General features: G+C 44.7%; 1 protein-coding gene and 1 long non-coding RNA gene across 4 annotated transcripts in view; one reads left to right on the forward strand and one right to left on the reverse strand.

Annotated features, from left to right (window-relative positions):
• The window catches only part of LOC146809540 (uncharacterized), a 98,151-nt gene that overhangs the window by 13,475 nt on the left and 66,690 nt on the right, over window positions 1-17,986 (reverse strand). The gene's annotated exons all lie outside the window — the stretch shown is intronic.
• The window catches only part of LOC146809541 (galactoside alpha-(1,2)-fucosyltransferase 2-like), a 481,546-nt gene continuing 465,886 nt past the window's right edge, over window positions 2,327-17,986 (forward strand). For 2 of the 3 annotated variants that reach the window (XR_014966453.1, XM_085616373.1), the window contains exon 1: window positions 2,364-2,519. The gene's annotated coding sequence lies outside the window, so the exon portion shown is untranslated. Of the gene's footprint in view, window positions 2,520-17,986 lie in introns of all 3 variants that reach the window. The other variant, XM_085616372.1, reaches the window with a different exon arrangement.

Consider the following 17,986-nt stretch of genomic DNA (forward strand, 5'->3'; position numbering starts at 1 on the left):
AGCCTAAAGTGTGCCACCTCAGGGAGACAAGAAAACAGCACCATGTCTAGGCAGATGTGATGTTGTTCCGCTCTCTCCTATTCACTCAACCGGATACAGCAACTTTGGATGCTGGGCTGCCTTGTGTGAAAAGTTAGTAAATCTGACCCTAAGTCTCCTCGCACATTTCTGACAGCCTTTCTTATACTGCGTGTAATACAATTTTAAAAGATGACGTGCAAATTCACAGTGCTTTCAGTCACAGGCTGGGACCTCGAGGAACTATAAGTGCACGCCACTATTCTACTGGTGACACAAGCAGAATTCAGTTCTGTGGCAAGTTGCATTCACATACATCTACAGTGACCAAACTGACCAACTAATCTTTCAGAACATAAAAGAGTGCATGTTTTACTCTACATATAGAATATAATGCGCTCACCTTAAATTAAAAAGAATTGTATCATTTTAAAATGTATTCTTCATTTCAAGTGTTTGCATTATATTTTATATATGTTTGTACTTCTAGGTGAAAGTCAACAAACTAGTTTCAGAATATTGTGTTCTGTTTTTTAGTCACGTCACCAATACTTTGTAGGAGGCTGCCATTGAGGCCACATGTCCAGGCAGCCCAACACACATCAGGCGCGCAACACCCATTGGACTCACGGGGCTTCAGCCCCCCCCGTCGTGTGTGGCAGCCCGGGATGAGACACCTTCCCGGGCAAAAAAGAAGCCGCACCCGAGCACTTCACAGGTCTTTAAAAGACCATTCGCATGTTTATGAGGCCTCGCTGTTGTTTCAGCCCTTCTAAGAGCCCCTGCAGCTCCACTCTGCCTATTGCTTAAAGTTCAGCCCCCCCCGAAATTTTTGCTTAGCCCCCCCCCCCGAAATTTTTGCTCAGCCCCCCCCCCCCCGAAATTTTTGCTCAGCCCCCCCCGAAATTTGGCTCTAGTTGCGCCTCTGACACACATTGTATTGTAATTACAAGTTTATACCGCTTACTACCTCAGGGGAGGCGTCGAAGCGCTTTTTCACTCCAGCTTCAGAACTGTGTGTGTCCTGGAAGCTACACCTGCCCGAGCTGAGGCACTCTAGGGAGGAGGGGTTGGTGGTGTAGGTGTGGGTGCCGAAGCCCTTTCATACCAATGGCGGTGTGTGCCTACCTCGGTCCACCTGTCTCAGACCGAGGCAACTCCCCTTCCCCCTCCACCCGCCACGCCCTGGCCTGGCGCGGAGAGGCGAAGGGAGAAACAGGCGAGGGAGAGAGAAAAACCCGCTGAGACAAATGAAACATGCAGGGGGAACGGACAACAGAACGCGATTCAAAATGAAAGGACAGTTGTGACTTGTGAGGAGCGAAACAGTAGAAAAAGCTAAGTGTATTGAGAGCGAGAAGAGAAAAGTAAAGAGCGGAGATGGCGTAGAATAGAGAGAGGCCAGACAAAATAGAATGAGCGAGGGAGCTAAAAAGAGGAAAGTCCGAGAAAAAAAAAATCGTGAAGAAGTAACAGACATTATTTGAAGGAAGATAGGCAAAGGTAAAACAGCATCGGAGGAGAAGTGGGGAAAGACAGAGTGATAGTAGAGATACGGCAGACAAGTAAAGTTGTAAAGAAAGAGAGAACGGAGTCAAGGTGAGAAAGATGGCAAGAGTAAGAGATGAATTAGGTCAACTTATGGAAAGAAGAAAATAATGAAGAGGGGAGTTTGAGAGAGATTCGTTAAAGAGAGTGAGGGCGAGAAAGAATCAACCAGACGTGGGTAGATACAGAAGAAACGAAGAGGGGAGAGAGTGAGACAGAAAGAGGGGGAGGGAGGAGATAACGTAGAAAGGGGAAGAAAAAGGATATCGGAAAAAAGAACAAAACAAAATGTAAGAACAGTGAAATAATGCAACAGGGGACGTAGGCTAGAGAGGAAGATACAGCACTAGAGAAAGAAAAACGTCAAGAGGAGACACAGGGCAAAGGAAGAGGAGGGATACCGAGAAAGTTAGTAGGAGGATGAAGGAGAGGAAACGAGAGATGGGTAGAAAATACAGAGGGAGAAAATACGAAGAGACAAAGATAAAGTGGAACAGACAGAGATAACAAGGAGGAACGTTGAGGAATGGATTTAAACATGAAGGGAAAGAGAGAAGCGGGGAAAGAAGAACAAGATAAAGGCAACGGGTGTCGGTGGGAGAATATTATAGGAGTTGGGGTGTGATGGATGGACAGGGAGGACAGAGAGAGACAGGGGGACGCGAGAGGGTGAAAAGGACATGGAAATAAAGAGACGTGTGTGCATAGGGAGAGGCAGAGAGAAATAAGGAAAAAGAGAAATGGGTGGAGACCAAGAGGCGGGTAGGCAGAAAGAAGGAAGAAAAGGTGAACGGTGTAACACAAGAGGCTGGGAGGCAGTGCCACCTGCGGAGCAGGAGCTCAGAGGTGAACGGACAGATGCAGTGACTCCTGTGACTGGAGCCACAAAGGAATATCGCTTCCCGCTCAGCAGCTTTCACTAGAGGGGTCTCGGCAGCGGAGAACTATCCCAGGTACCACCTCGCCTCAGCCCCGCCGCCCGCGGAGACTGCTTGGAAGGGGGAGGGGCGGTGGTTTGGGGACTCAAGTCTGCTTATTTACAGAAGCCAGACATCTCACAGTGTGTGTAGAAACTAAAGTTGTATGGCGAGGGGATAGGTTTGCCTTTATTCACCGTACACCGGTATTTCGATCTCCGTAGCTGGGCCCCACAGCCATCTAGCCTTCTCAGATCGATAAACCGAGGGCCACCCTCGCTTTCAGGTCTTCAATATTTCCCTTTTACTTTGCTTAGAACCCTACACAATGATTCGATATATTATGTTTTCCTTCAATAAACGTACGCCTTTTGCCTGCCTGCTGCCGCACCCCGCTTTCAGAACCAGTGATGTTGCAAAGGGTAAAATATGCATTACTCAGCGGACCTCAGGTATTATTCTCTTGTAATTTCGTAATACCCAACTCGGATTATTTAATACCCCTAAAGCGACAACAGAGCCGAGGGCACTTCAGAACCAGCTGTATTCGTCTGCTGATCATGGGCACAACGTGAGAATAACGTTTTGACGTCAGAAAATTGCACCTTCTTTCTCTTTTAGTCGGGACTGTACATTTTAGAAATTGAACTCAAACTTGTTGTCTGCGTTTTAGAGCTGCAACCTCAACGGTGTCTGTGCGCGTGCGAATATTCCTGCAGTTCAAGCCTGGCTTTGCTAACGACAGCGCAACGCAGCGCTGTCTTTAGCAAAGAAGTGCTTCTTGGAACTGTAAATGTGCGCGCGCCCGTGCCTCCACAGTGCTAGCCTGGCTGGGGAGCAACGCAGGGCTGCACTTAGCAAAGAGGGCTTCTAGGAACTGTGCGCGTGTGTGTTCACGTGTTCGCACAGTGCAAGCCTGGCTGGGGAGCAACGCAGGGCTCCAGTACTTAGCAACGAGGGTTTCTAGGTGTATGTGCGCGTGCCGGTGTTACCACAGTGCAAGCCCGACAAGGGAGTAATGCAGCGCGGTTTCTAGGAACTGCGTCCACGGGGACGGGCATCATAAGACCTATCCAATAGCAGGACAGGAGGAAGTACATCTATCGGCTCAGGAGTTAGATGGCCTCATGGATCGGGTGGTCAATGGGGGCACCATGCCACAGTATCACATCCTGCCACATAAAATAGGTTTACATACAGTGCTGGTTACAGTGCTTTAAATGTGCCGGCACTCACAGGTACTGAGTACCGGCACATCTTAGTGTTGTCCCATTGAGTACCGGGACTTCTCCTTGCGTCAAAAGAGTGCCTGTACTCCTAGTGGCATTCTGGGGTCAGGCGAGTGACGCCCTTTGGCCAAATTCGGTTCTTGCGCAAGGCACAAAGGATACAGTTTTGCAGTTATATGTAGCGCAAACATGCCTGGAGGGCATTAAAGCGCCTTATATGACAAATACAAGTTCTACATGAAAGCATACACTTTTTTTGTTTTTATGACACAGGAGCGTGAAATCCCAGCGTCCGCTCAACATCCCCCGATTCTGGATAAATCACTTAAATCTCCTTGTGCGACAAAAACAAAAAAGTAAAACGCTATGACGCCCTCGGGTAAAGTTCATGGCATATAGAACTACGAAAAATACCAATTACGGCCTGCACCTATGAGCTGAACTTGGCCAAAGGGCACTGGGGCACTTCACGTTGGAAGGAAAATGCTGATATTGTACCTGCCTGCCTTGAAGCCACGGCCCCAGACACGCCCCTTGCAGACCCACACCAATCAATTTGGTGAGTACCAACACTTCTCTTTTTCCATTAAAAGCACCGAGTGCTAGGCTTGTAAAACATTTTCTCGCTGGGCCCATAAATTCCGGTCAAAGTGTGGCAACAGAAAGGGCGGGGAGACGCGAGGGACAGGGTCACAAAAAGAAGAGTCTGACAGCCAAGGTCATCATTTTGTTGTTTTTCTAAACTCTATATCAAAGAAATTGGCAACAAGGACAAACATGGCATAAAATATCTTATGGGGTTAAGGCACCTGCTGCAGAATTCTTTGTATGCCAAGCAGATCTCAGGTGTTAATAATCATGGTAAAATGACTCTGCTGCACTTGCTGGAGAGATCTGTTTTGTCTCGTCACGGTTTTGACTCAAGTTAGCATAGAAGGTTAACATTTATCCGGCACACCAAATCATGAGAAATGCAACTCACTTGCATGCAGATGGTATGAACTTCAACTCACAAATTGGCCAGTGGTAGCAGAAATGACATCATATACAATTTGATCTTTACGTTCACTCACACACACTTATATGCTTACACATACACACACTCTCTCACACATAAATACAGTTTAACCTGCACACATGCATACAAAATACACGTAAAAGCATGTTTTACTTACCTCTGCGGCCTTGACGGGTCCTATTCCAACTAATTGTATTCCGTTTTTTATTACACTAATATGAAATAATGTACTATTACTCAATGTTAGTGTATGTAAAAAAAAGACAAAAAACAAGGAGATTAGAGCCGCAAACAATTTCCATAAGGAAAAGCTGCCCCAGTGTTCCTGATACTGATTTTGTCACCTCTGGGGCAGAGGCTGAAAATGCAGTGCCATTTTTAGGTCTCGCCTGAGACAGCGCTTTAGCGCTGCTCTGGCGAGACTTATAGTAAGGGACATTTGGAAGTGGAAACGAATGCATTTCAGGCCGCCAACTACAGTGCATGTGCTCCGGGCGCGCGCACCATTTGGCAGCCTGAAAGCATTCGTTTACTTTCACTTTCGCGGCCGCACACGGCCGCTTTGATGTCTGATCGCGATTGCGATCACTTTCACTTTCGCGGCCGCTTGTTATTTATTGTCGGTGTAGTTTTGTGGCTTAATGTGTTAGGCCGGTCACACGTCCATACATTCTCCCTTATAGTGGCTGTTGTCATTTCACTATTCGCGTCATTACTTTTTATGACTTGTGGAAATTCATATGCTTCCGTTCATCCCAAAACTAATCTCAGTCGCCTTCAAGAACCTCATTTAAACGCTGTTGGTGAAACAGATCTCGCCCCCTGGGACCCGGATACGGACATAAACCTTCCTTCTCCACCAGATTCCAGCTGAAAGACATTCCTGTTTGTTACACTTTATCCTCGGAGTCTCCTGGGTGATAACACCTTTATTTAGCTGTATTTATTGTTGAATGCCAGTACTTATTGATAAAGTGTACTTTGTCATTTGCCGTTGATGAGGTTAAATAGATGGTTGGTAACATGAGAGGTGCCGGATGGGGCGCTGTAGTGCCAAACCAGTGTATAGAAGTAGTCCTTGTAGCAAAATAATGTACATTTTACTCAGTTGTATCGGACTGCTGCTCTGTGGTGTGTGGGCCTCTAGCTGTTGTACAGATTCATCTGCCAGCTGTTACCATGGGGTTATTTATAAACCGACCTGCCTGCCTTGTAGTACCCCCCTCCTCAGACACCGGTCACGCTTTGCAAGCACGCACACACTCCTGCTATCTTTGTGATCATAATGTGCTGTTCCCGAAAATCACCCTGCCCACACCACATGCACAGCTCTACCTCTCCAGATTCGGACTTGGTAGGATGCAGTTCCCAAAATAAAAGGCCACACTCCGCTCTGCGACTGCACACTCAGCTCTGATGCTGTTGTATTTGGGAACTTCAGCCCGCGTCCAGACTTCCAAACAGCTCTCCCCCTTCACGCTCAGACTTTTGAAACTTAAAGGTTCTTAAAATTCACGCACCATCCCAGCCACTCGCGCGCCCCCCCCCCCGCTCAGTTTTGGCATGGTGTAGTGTCACTTAACTCCAGACCTTTCCGTACGCATCTATTTGTCTCTTTCTTCCTGCACACTCGGCTGTGTGATGCTGCAGTATTTTTGAACACCAGCCCCATGTGCAGACATCCACACGGCTCTCTCCCTGCACACTCAGCTGTGTGATGCTGTTTGAGGTCCAGCCCCATGCGCAGGCATCTTACACAACTTTCTCCCTGCACACTTGTCTGTGTGATGCTGCATTGTTCTGGAACTCCAGCCCAAGCCACACTGCTCTTTGACACTGCTATAGGTGTTACATTTGCAACAGTTAAAACTATTGACATTGTACATGAGGGAGCTAGTAATTTCAATATTTTCAATACCAACACATAAATAAAAAATTAGTCAATTTACAATACAAAAAGCTCAAACTTTCCTAATGCGAGACCTATTGCATTGCAAATGCTTGTTTGTAAGGGCAAGCCAGGGTTCATAGCTGATTTTAACACAGAGATCCCTTTGTTACTTGCAGTTAATAAATTACTACGGCACAGTAAACTATGAACCAATATCAAGAGGCTGCATGTAAACTGCAAGGCATGGGTTTATAATCTGATAGCTTTGTAACATTATTTATTACATGGGCAAGGCAGAAGGTAGTCATGCCAACCACCTTGATTAGGAAAGGCTACAAGAAAGTGCAACCTGCTTAAGTAAAACCTGTTTTAAAAAAATCTATGTTGCGGCTCCAAAAGGAGATATAAGTAGGGTTGCATCTGCTGGGTGGAAAAACTATCATTGCCTGTGCTCAAGACTCTTCTCTGATTAAATTGCTGGTTGTGGCATGCACTGGCACTTACGTAATGTAAAGATTTTACTAGAGACTTTGTGTGAGGAGGCATTTTACAAAGCGTCGTTAAAAACTCTAGTACACCCATTTCGCTAAATGCATGTTTCAGATGATGGAGCCAGAGGATCCTCCCCGTATTGGCCATGGAAAGTCACTCCATCACAATGGATCTTGAAAAATCCAGCTCCGGCGCACACCTGCTTTGCACCCATAAAAACAAAGGGGCAAGTCCAGTTCGATCTGTGATATACTCAAGGCCCAGTTCCGAGTGGCAAAAGGATGTGGTGTGCTCTAAAGGACAACCAAAAGCTTTCTAATAAAATTACTTTCCACTACTTGAAATGTTCTACAAATACTGAAACCCCACACTCCAGCCCCATAAGTAGTGATTGAGTGGCATTTGGATTTATAGAGTGTGGTCATTTCTTTGATAGGTTTGTGGCCAAATGTTGCTGAAGAAACAAAACATACAGTGAAGGTTTTTGACATTGTTGACTTGGAGCCACACACCATAATGATCAACTTTTTATGGTTCACTTTTAAGCCCAGAGAAGACAGAGTCTACATAGATGTCTATGGATCTCCACAAGCTCACAGCTGTCCTTGCAAGAAGGACAGCCTCATCGAATTCTTGTGACTAGTATAATCTTGTTAGTACAGGCAACCTCAAGCACTGATGACTTTTTAAATTCTTACTTTGTGTTTCTCCTGACCATGCCCTCTTAATAGCTAATGCCTACCAGCATAGTCAATATTTGTTTTCTACATCCTGTAACCCTCACTATCTCATGTAACACATCCTGTATATTGATCGACACATTTGTTTAATTTATTTCCAATGTATAATATGTATTTGTGATATAAAGTGCTCTGACAGCCTGCACTGCGATGAGCAGTGCTACAAAAGAATGACAATAAAGAGTGCTATTTAAATTATGTGTGTAACTATTCATACAGACTGATACATCTGACATTCATACAGTGCATGCATTTGTATTATGTATAAGGGTTCTACAAAGTCAAATGCCTGACTCGAAATCATATATTCGCTTAAGTACTCTAATAAAATAATAAATAGTTGCCCCTTAAATTCAGCCTATGTTTTGAGCCATGCTTGAATTGAAAATAGCAAAGGTCCTTCACTGTTTGAATGTTGAGGCTCAGAACAACAATCTGGCAAGGTGCAGGCACTGCTGAATGTGTTCCAGTGTCCGCAAATTACAGCTGGATGAATTCAGCAGATTTCTCTGGGTCCAGCACAGGTCCCAGATTTGGATTAATAATAGTTGATGGATCCAGGCCCCAGTGGGATCCCCCTCATATCCTGGGTTGGTTACATGTGAGGATTTTTAATGGTAATCATTTACATATGAATTAGAATGAAATCTGCCTTGGACCAGGACCTCCTGGATCTATAATGGACACCCCTGTAGATGGTTTTAAGGTCCTTGATGAGATGGAACATGAGATAATCTCTAAACCATTGGCACAGCGTACAAGCTTGTCCTAGGTAATGTTATACCAGGTCCTCGGTGTTTAGAGGAAGAAGGCTAGACCCTTGTTTCTACCTTTTTTACTTCTTGGTTTGGAAGTAGGCAATGTCAATGCGGAGATTTGCTCCGTAAGATTAAAAAAAGTATGTTCTAAGCTGTGTACATCTTCTTGTTATTTTTTTAAATTCACAAGGAAACACAGAATTTGACAGCAGATGGGGAGAAGCAGGCCAGTCAGGTCTGCCCTATCTTCTGATTTCATCAGATTGACAACTACTTGTGTTGGAGCACTATACTTCACCGGTGTCTACCACACGCATAAGCGTTCCCGAAATTATTAATTTAAATCTATAAAAACTTGGAACTTAGCAACATTTGCATACTTTACCCAAATTCACATTAGGGAAAAGATTTGTTAGAAAAACATATTTTTAATGTAAACTTTGCACAAGAGACATTGGAGAACAACACGTTTTTTTGTGAGCATATCATGCATCTGAATATCTATGAATAATTCATTACTAAGTACGGAGTAAAAAACAAACTACTCACACACATATTTTGTGATTCACAATTGGTTACTGAAGTGTAATTCACACCTAAGTCTTGAGTGAGGAAACAGTAGAAGTAGAAAAATAAATGCCCACCTCCATTTAGTGGGGCCAAATCACAAACTGTATTTTGTAGTGCATTAAAATAATACTACAGCAGTAGTACTCGTACTAAAAAATGCAATTTATAAAACTATGACCTCAGACCTCAACCTTTCCTATCTTTTTGTTGCAGAAATCTCTACACATGTAGATAAACAGTTTAGCAGTAAATGCAGTAGGCAAGAGGAAGAGTGGTGGAAAAATGGGGAAGAATAACTTCTAAAACGGAAAGCTTTGGGGAAATGTAAGGAGGGATTTAGGTTAATAAATTAATTTACATTTATATTTTTCCTTAAAATATTTTTCTTTTTATTAACATAATAGACTTTAAGATATTTCCCCAGAGATCTACACAAAGAGGTTACAAGTTGCTAATTGTAACTTTACACTGTCCAATTCTTCACCCACTCATTTGAGGTAGTGCAGATATGTACGTTTACACCTAGTTACAAATCTCCACTCAGAAATGGTGAATAGCAAAAAAGTGGAGAGGTACAACTCACTCCCTCACCATGCACTGTTAATTACCTCTCATATCACATCACTCATAAAATGTTCTATGATATCATTACTAACAACACTATAACATCTGAAATGACATCATTGATGATAACACTGTAGGGACGCGTGTTATAGTTACTTTGGGGCACAGGTTATAGTTACTTGATCACAACTGATGAATTTCAGTGGTTTTGTTCACTTAAAACTGTATGTGTTAACTGACATTTTCAACCAGGGCCGGCTTTAGCGCTGATAGTTCTTGGTGCCACAGTCCTTTTTGGTGTCCCCCATGATCACCTTCTCCATGAATTCCCACACTACCCTTCAGCAACAGTGCCCCTCATCTCTACACAGTGCCTCTATGATATACATTTCATTTTTTTAAAGGACATCTTATAGTTCACTCACACTCAGTTTTGTGAGCTGCATTGTACACTTTCTTTGCAGCAGGCACATTATACCTCTGTATTAATTTATAATGAATCAAAACTGCCACTACAAAAACTTCTCATCTGTCAACAGCAGTAGCATGAATCACCAGAGTAATCTTGACATATTTATTGTTGCCTAAGACTGCTGGATGCACAAGGATGTTAATTGCTCTAAAACCTGGAACAAGCCTATGTTTTCCCCTGACCCAGAACACGGGCAATGAAAAGATTTTGTGCTCCCACCCAGGGGGCGCAGAAAGCTCCTCCCACCGGGTGGGAGGCCAATACACGTTCCCTGTCCATGCTCTCGGGCAAGAAAAAGAGGGTGTACTTGGGGTTGGGGTCCCGAGACATTGTCCCTGAGTCGGCCCCAGGGGCTGGGGTCCCCAGGGCATTAGAATGGCACCGAGAGGGGGTCACATGCCCCCACTCCCTAATATAAAATCGGCCCTGGATGATGGGGTCCCCAGGTACACATACAGGTTCAGGGAGGGGGCCTCCTGCCCCTCTTCCCTTATTATAAAATCAGCCTCAGGGGACACGATCCCCAGGCCCTCATATAACCTTGGAGAAGGGTTGTGGCATCTCCATTCCCCTCATTATAACATTGGCCCTGGGAGATGAGTTCCCCAGGGTCTCCTAGAGGCTGGGGAGGTGGGGGCCCTGGGCTACCTCCCCAAAACTAACAGAGTCATCCCCAAAGGGTCTGGCCCTCGCAGGGGCGGTTAATTATTTGAAGTATGGAAGCCTGCGCTTTATCCACTGCAAATTTGCATTAACATTAAATAAAAAATATGATTTTGGACCGGGGGGGGGGGGGGGGGAGTCTTTCTAAGACCGCCCGCCAGGCCAAGGTGGGCAGGTTATCCTTACCCTGCCCCCATAAATATTTTGAAAATGTTTTTTACAGAACAAAGGACTGAGTCCAGAGCACTTAGATGGCTACCAGCACATCGTTGTTGGTGTGGTGGTAGCCAATCAGATCTCATCTCATTTGGCAACAGTAAGGAAGAAAAGTTTTGAGCATCAGTATCTCAAAAACTACTTAACTGATTTATCACAAAAAGCACACTGTCTGGGCCAAGATCTAGCTGTCTGCTAAATATGGTTTACACACACACATACATATAGATACACATATATAATATATATATATGTGTGTGTGTGTGTGTGTGCGTGTGTGTATGTATATTACAGTAGGTAGTCATAGTTATAATGGTTTCAGAAGGTCCGAGTTAAATTAACTCTTCAATCTGCACTCAATTGAGGTCCGTGCTCCTTCCTTGGGTGGGATCACCAAGAGCAAGACGGAGCACTGCTGATATATATATATATATATATATATATATTATCTACTGGCGGTCGCCAGTAGATAGTTATAGTTAGGATCGTGTTTCCATAGGAAATCCGCAACATTCTATTTGGAATAACTTTGGCGCCAATTGACGAATCCTCACGAAATTTTCAAAATAGATGGGGCGCTCCGCTCCTTCCCTGAAAGTCTCGGGGGGATTCATCAAGCGGGGGCTGAGAAAAAGGGGGGGTACCAAAACGTGTTTTCCCTATGTATTTTTCAATAGGACCTTTAGTCCAAGCTACAGCCCGAACGGCTGAACAGAATTACTTGAAATTTGGCAGAGAGGTAGTCCTCAGGTCAGGGATGTGCCTTTTGCAGGTCTGGTGTAAATCTGTTTAGTATTTCCTGAGAAAATAGCATTTAAAAGCATATATATATATCTATAAGCGCGCACCGTGTGCGTACGGTAAAACTTACCGTATGCACACGCTGCCGTGCGCGAGCGCGATTCTGATTGGTTGTTAGATCTTAGTAAACATTCGAATCGGTCGAAACCAGGAAGTTTCGGCCGCCATTTTGTCTCTCGCAGTCTGAGGGGGTGAAAAACAAATGTGGAGAACGTGAAAAGGGGGCAGGGTGGACAGTTCCTGACCACCTAGCCTTTGGCAGGGGGTCCCAGAAGGACCCCAAGGGCCAAAATTTCCTTTAATTTTTTTGCGAAAAATCGTGGCATAGGCGTAGCGTGCGCGTACGGTAGAAAAGGAAAAATTACGCGAACTGCGTAACGTGGGCGCACCCACTGCGCGCGCACGGTGCGCGAAGCGCACCGTGGCCGTACGGTACGCACACGGTGAAAAACCTTAAAAAAATAAAATAAAAATACATAACTTAGCATTTAAAGAAACGTACAAATTCACTGAAAAAACCATAGGTTTCACACACGTTATAGTTAGGAATTAGCATTTAAAAAACCTTGCAAATTCACTTAAAAAACCATAGGTTTCACGCATGTTATAGTTAGCTGGACATTTCACTCGTGAAAAACATTGAAATTCCCCCGTTATAGTTAGTGCAGGCAACTATAACTCACACGACCGCAATCCTCTGCTGATGACGTCAGATATTACATCACTGATGACATATGTGTCTTTCTGAAAAAAAAATATTTGTAATATATGTATAGCTAAAAATTAATGGAAGAAGACATGGGTAAATAAGTGTCTAAATACAGTGATGTAATATCTGACGTGATCAGCAGAGGATTGCGGTCGCGTGAGTTATAGTTGCCTGCACTAACTATAACGGGGGAATTTCAATGTTTTTTCACGAGTGAAATGTCCAGCTAACTATAACATTTGTGAAACCTATGGTTTTTTAAGTGAATTTGCAAGGTTTTTTAAATGCTAATTCCTAACTATAACGTGTGTGAAACCTATGGTTTTTTCAGTGAATATATATATATCTATATATATGTATATATATATATATATATATATCTATATCTATGTAGATATAGATAGATATATATATATATAAATAGGCTTACAGCGTCTACTTCATAGAAGGACACGCACTCAGGAGGGAAAATCAACTGTTTATTTAGTCACTCGAGTGACTAAATAAACAGTTGATTTTCCCTCCTGAGTGCGAGTCCTTCTATGAAGAAGACGCTGTAAGCCTATTGAATTACCGGGAGACCTGCTCGGTTTTTACTCGCCACCTGCCTATGGGACACGGATTCCGGAAAACAAGGTCGTTTGTGGTGAATATATATATAAATATATATATATGTGTGTGTGTGTGTGTATGTATATTACAGTAGGTAGTCATAATTAGTACCAAGTTTCCATAGGAAGAGAAGTTTTTGATTTGCCAATAACTTTGGCACCATTTGACGAATCTACGCTAAATTTCCAAAACTATTGGAGTAGTCACTTCAGGTGCTGTCTTGATAATTTCAGGATGATACGTCAAGCAGGGGCCGAGAAAAATGGAGTGTCCCAAAATCCTTTTTCTTCTTGCACAGGACGGATATGAGAGGCAATATATTTCAAGAGCAGCACTTTGCTCACAAACACTTGTACACTGAGGACATGTTCAGGTACAACCACTGGCCTGGGACAGCCACTATATACACACATAGGTGGTCCCCTCACACTGAGGCCATCTATCAAGCAACACGTTTAGGCATGGACAATTAGCATTGATGAAACTTCTTTCTTACTCTGCAAGATTTCAGCAACTCTACCCATGCCCTAAAGAAGCCCATGTTTGGGTGAAACGCGTTGGCTGTTTAAATCTGAAAACCAAGCATAATTGAAAATAAAGAAACACACAAGCCACAACGACAACATTTATTCATTGTTTTTGCAATTTGCATATACCACGTCACCTTTTTGCTCTCAAAATATATTGCCTCATATCCCTCCTGTGCATGTTCAAATTTAGTGGTCAAGTGGCAGCTGACCATTTTGGGCGGGCAATATCCTGAACCAACGTGACTAGACTAGGCAGTGCAGTCCTCATTAACCCGGCTGCCTTCTTTTCTTTTGAGTTGCTTTTTCTTCTTGTTAACTTCCATAGGAAACGGCTACAGCACGAACTACTGTTCAAAATTAAACCAAATATGGCAAAGAGGTACCACTTAATCCATAAAATGACTTTTTTGGTAAATGGTGCAACTCCGTTCAGTAGTTGTTGAGAAATTTAAAGATTTCTCAGATATACAACTGTGGCAGAGCCACAACCCCTAACGATCAGGTGCCTGAGATCTGATAGGCTGCCAACACTTCAAACTGAGTAACAAGAAAAAGATTTTAAAAAAAAGAGAAGGGGGCAGGGTAGAAACACCATGACCCCCTAGTTCAATTGAAGGAGTCCCACAGAGACCCCAAGGTCCCAAAAAAGCATATTTAAAAAAAAATTCTGGAGGCAAATGAAAATAATTATGGAGTGGGCGCGCAGGACCCCTGCAGTCATGAGGATCACCAACTCCCCGGTGCTGAACACAAAATAAATGAGGGGTGCAATGCACCTCCCATAGCCCCGGGGACTGCCACCTCCCAGGGGCTATCACAACTTATAGTGTGTGGGAGGGTTCCAGCCCCCCAACGCAGCCCTGGAAATCACCACCTGCCTCTGACTATATTAATTATTAATGCATGGGGTGCCCAAGCCATCCCATGCAGACACAGGGACCTCTTCCTCCCCGAGGTGGCTAATTTTACTGAAATATAGGGGTGCCACGTGGCCCGCCACAGCCCGAGGACCATCACCTCCTTGGGGCTTTATATTTACAAGTAATGCATGGGGGGCTCCAGCCCCCCATGCAGCCCCGGGGACCACCACATCCCTAAGGCTAATGTACTGAAATGCGGAGAGGCCACACAGCCCCAGGGACCGGCACTTCCCTGGGGCTATGTTTACAAATAATGCATGAGGGGTTCCAGCCCTCTATACAGCTTTGGGGACCACCACCTGCATGGGGCTTGATATTTGTTGGAGGGGCCTGTGTGTCCCCCTTAGTGGAGCCGTGAATGGCCCTGGGGAACGCCACCCCCAGGGCCTTCTCCAGCAATATTCCTGGGTGCCCACTCCTGGGACATTGCAGTTTGCTATGGCTTCTCCCGCCAAGCCATAGCAAACTTTGCTCTGGTTCATGGAAGCGAGAACAGTAACAATGCTCTCCATTCCAAGAAGCAGAGCAGAATTGCTTTTGGACAAAGGGAGCTGCATGTTTGCTGCTCTCTTTGTCCAAAAGCAATGCCAACTCCATCAGGAGGTGGGGAGCCAGCAGGGACCATGGGGGCTTTCAGGCCCCCCGTGGTCCCCAACATGGTGGCCATGCACCGGGGGATGGGGTCCAAGGGGCAATATTGGCCCGGGGAGGGGGTCCGTGCTGGCCCCCATCCCCATTTAAAAAAAAATTGTTGAAGGTCTGCCCTTATGATGAAAATTGGCCTCAGGAGGATGGCCATGTGGCCCCTCCTATTAGTTGTTTTAGAAAAATGGGCATGCCCCAGTAGATGGGGTTCCCAGGGCTGACAATGGCCCAAGAGGGGGGCCCCTCAGCCCCCCTCCCTTTAAAATTTTTAAAAAAGAATCAGGCCCCAGGAGAGTCCTTTTACATTACCAGAGTGGTTGTCCATCATCTGAAGAATGACGACAGAAGGACAATGGCGATCTGTGAGCTGATCTCTACTTCTGTCCTTTTGGGAAGGCTCAAATCTGGGTTAACCGTGGGCGGAAAACTACACTACGCTCACGGAGTGTGCGTGGCAAGCGCAACTACTCGCTACAGGAATCACACGTAGCACAGTGAAAAAATGCAAAGCGTAGCATAGCGGTCATTTTTTGCTCGCTCGCGGTCCTCAACGTCAAGTTGGCGACCGGGAACGAGCAAAATCAACATCCCGGCGAGACTTTTTCCTCGTTCGGCAATATCAAGTTGCAGATTGCGAGTATGGAAAATAAATCTCCCGGTGAGATTCTCAATGTGGGGAGGTCAGGTTTCTCATTGCGAGTGGTTGCGTATGCTCCCGACCGCTCGCTATGAGAAACTACCAGTCCGCGTTGAGAAAGCTGCCGCTCGAGTGCAAATCTACTCGAGCGGCAGAAAACTACTGCTTGCACTGTGCATGATGCCGTTCGCAATGATTGCACAGTGTGGACAAGCATCCAGCACTGTGCAATCATTGCGAACAGCATTTCCCTACCGCACTACGCAGTTCGCGTAGCTACGCGTAGTGAGACGTAGTGCAAAGTGCACTTCTCGTAGCGTAGCGCATCTACGCGAACTACGCCCAAGGTTAATCTGGATGCCTCTAAAATTACTGCCTAATGGCTCTGGAACTCACCGAGGACACTCAGACAAGCATACATTTCAGCTTTTAAATTCGGCTTGAGGACTGATGTATCGTATCAAAAGGAAACTGTTCTTTGATTCTCTGATTAATTTATAAGCCTTGAGAAAGCCCTGGTCTCATTGACCACCTAGGACGAAACACCTGTCAGCTGTTGCACCCCCACAGTACAAAATAATATAACTTTGGAAAAACAAGGATGTAACCAATAAAGATTTTTTTCAAGCTAACATAAGTCAATTGTCTTTCTCTAAAAAAACATCAGAACCTAAAAGGGAATTACCTGAGAGATTTAAATATACGTATTAATCAAGGAGGAGTATATGCTCAAACCCTCACTGCCCAGGAGATGCGGTCCCCTTGGCCCTAAATGGTCTAGGGAAGGGTGGCCACACGGCCCCTCCTTCCTAAATAATATATATTTTCAAAAAGCCGCAACTTGAGGGAAGCCCCGCCCCCTTTCTCCACTACTATGCAAATGTGCCTTCTGGTTGGGGGTTGAAGTCCCCTTGGCTGGTGAGGGTCCCTAGGGGCCAAGAAGACCTCTTGTTACCTCCAGTAAGCCCCATACAGTGGGATTGCTGAGAGGTGGTCAGAGGCCACGTCCCTTTCTCCACCACTCTGCAAATGCACCTCTTGGTGCACTGCTGGTGGGGGATGACGTCTCTTTGCCTCCTCTGGGCCTCAGGACTAAAGTGGACTTCTTCCCCCAAGCAGCAGTGGTCAGCATCAGGTGTGTAACTGCATATTTGAAAGGCAGTATATGTGAGTGTTGAAGTATTTAAGTGACTGTATGTGTTAGTGAGTGATTGTGAGACTGGCCGTATGGGTGAGTGCTTGTGTCAGTGACTGTATAGGTGAATGAGTATGTGTTAGTATCTGTATGAATAAGTGAGTTGGTGTGTGTATAACTGTATTGGTGAGTAAGTGGTTGTGTGATTGACTTTGGGTGAGGGAGTAAGTGTGTGAGTAGCTCTATGGGTGTCTGACAGTGTGTGAGTGACTGTGTGATTGTATGAGTGGATATATCAAGGGCTGTATTAGTGAGTAAGGTAGTGTTTGAGTGGCTGTAGGGGTGACTGAGAGGATTTGCATGTAGACCTATGAATCAGTGAGTGGGTGTGTAAGAACTGGTAAGGTTGTGTCAATGGTTTTGAGAATGGTAGTGTGGGAGTTTGAGTGGGTGTATGAAAGGTTATGTAGCGGTGTTAGTGAGTGCATTAGAGATTATGTGGATGATGTCATCAGTGATGTCATTTGAGATATCATTAGCGATATCACTGATAATATCATGAGTGATGTAATATGTGAGGCCATGAGCAGTGCATTATGGGGGCACATGTTATAGTTAGCACAGCTCCCTCAATATATATACATTCACTGAAAAAAACCAAAGGTTACAGGCATGTTATAGTTAGGCTGGCATTTCACTCGTATAATACCAGAGACATTTAGCAGTTATAGTTTGCTAAGCAACTTTGTAATTATAGTTAGGTCAACATTTCCATAGGAAATGCCTTTTTTGTTTTAATAATAACTTTGGGGCTGTTTAAAGAATCTTCCCCAAACTTTCGAAATAAGTGCTCTTTTTCGCATAGCATGTGCATGGAAAGTTTCGTGGTGATCCATCAAGT

This window comes from Triturus cristatus, chromosome 7 (genome assembly GCF_964204655.1).
Source record: "Triturus cristatus chromosome 7, aTriCri1.1, whole genome shotgun sequence".
NCBI lineage: Eukaryota > Metazoa > Chordata > Amphibia > Caudata > Salamandridae > Triturus > Triturus cristatus.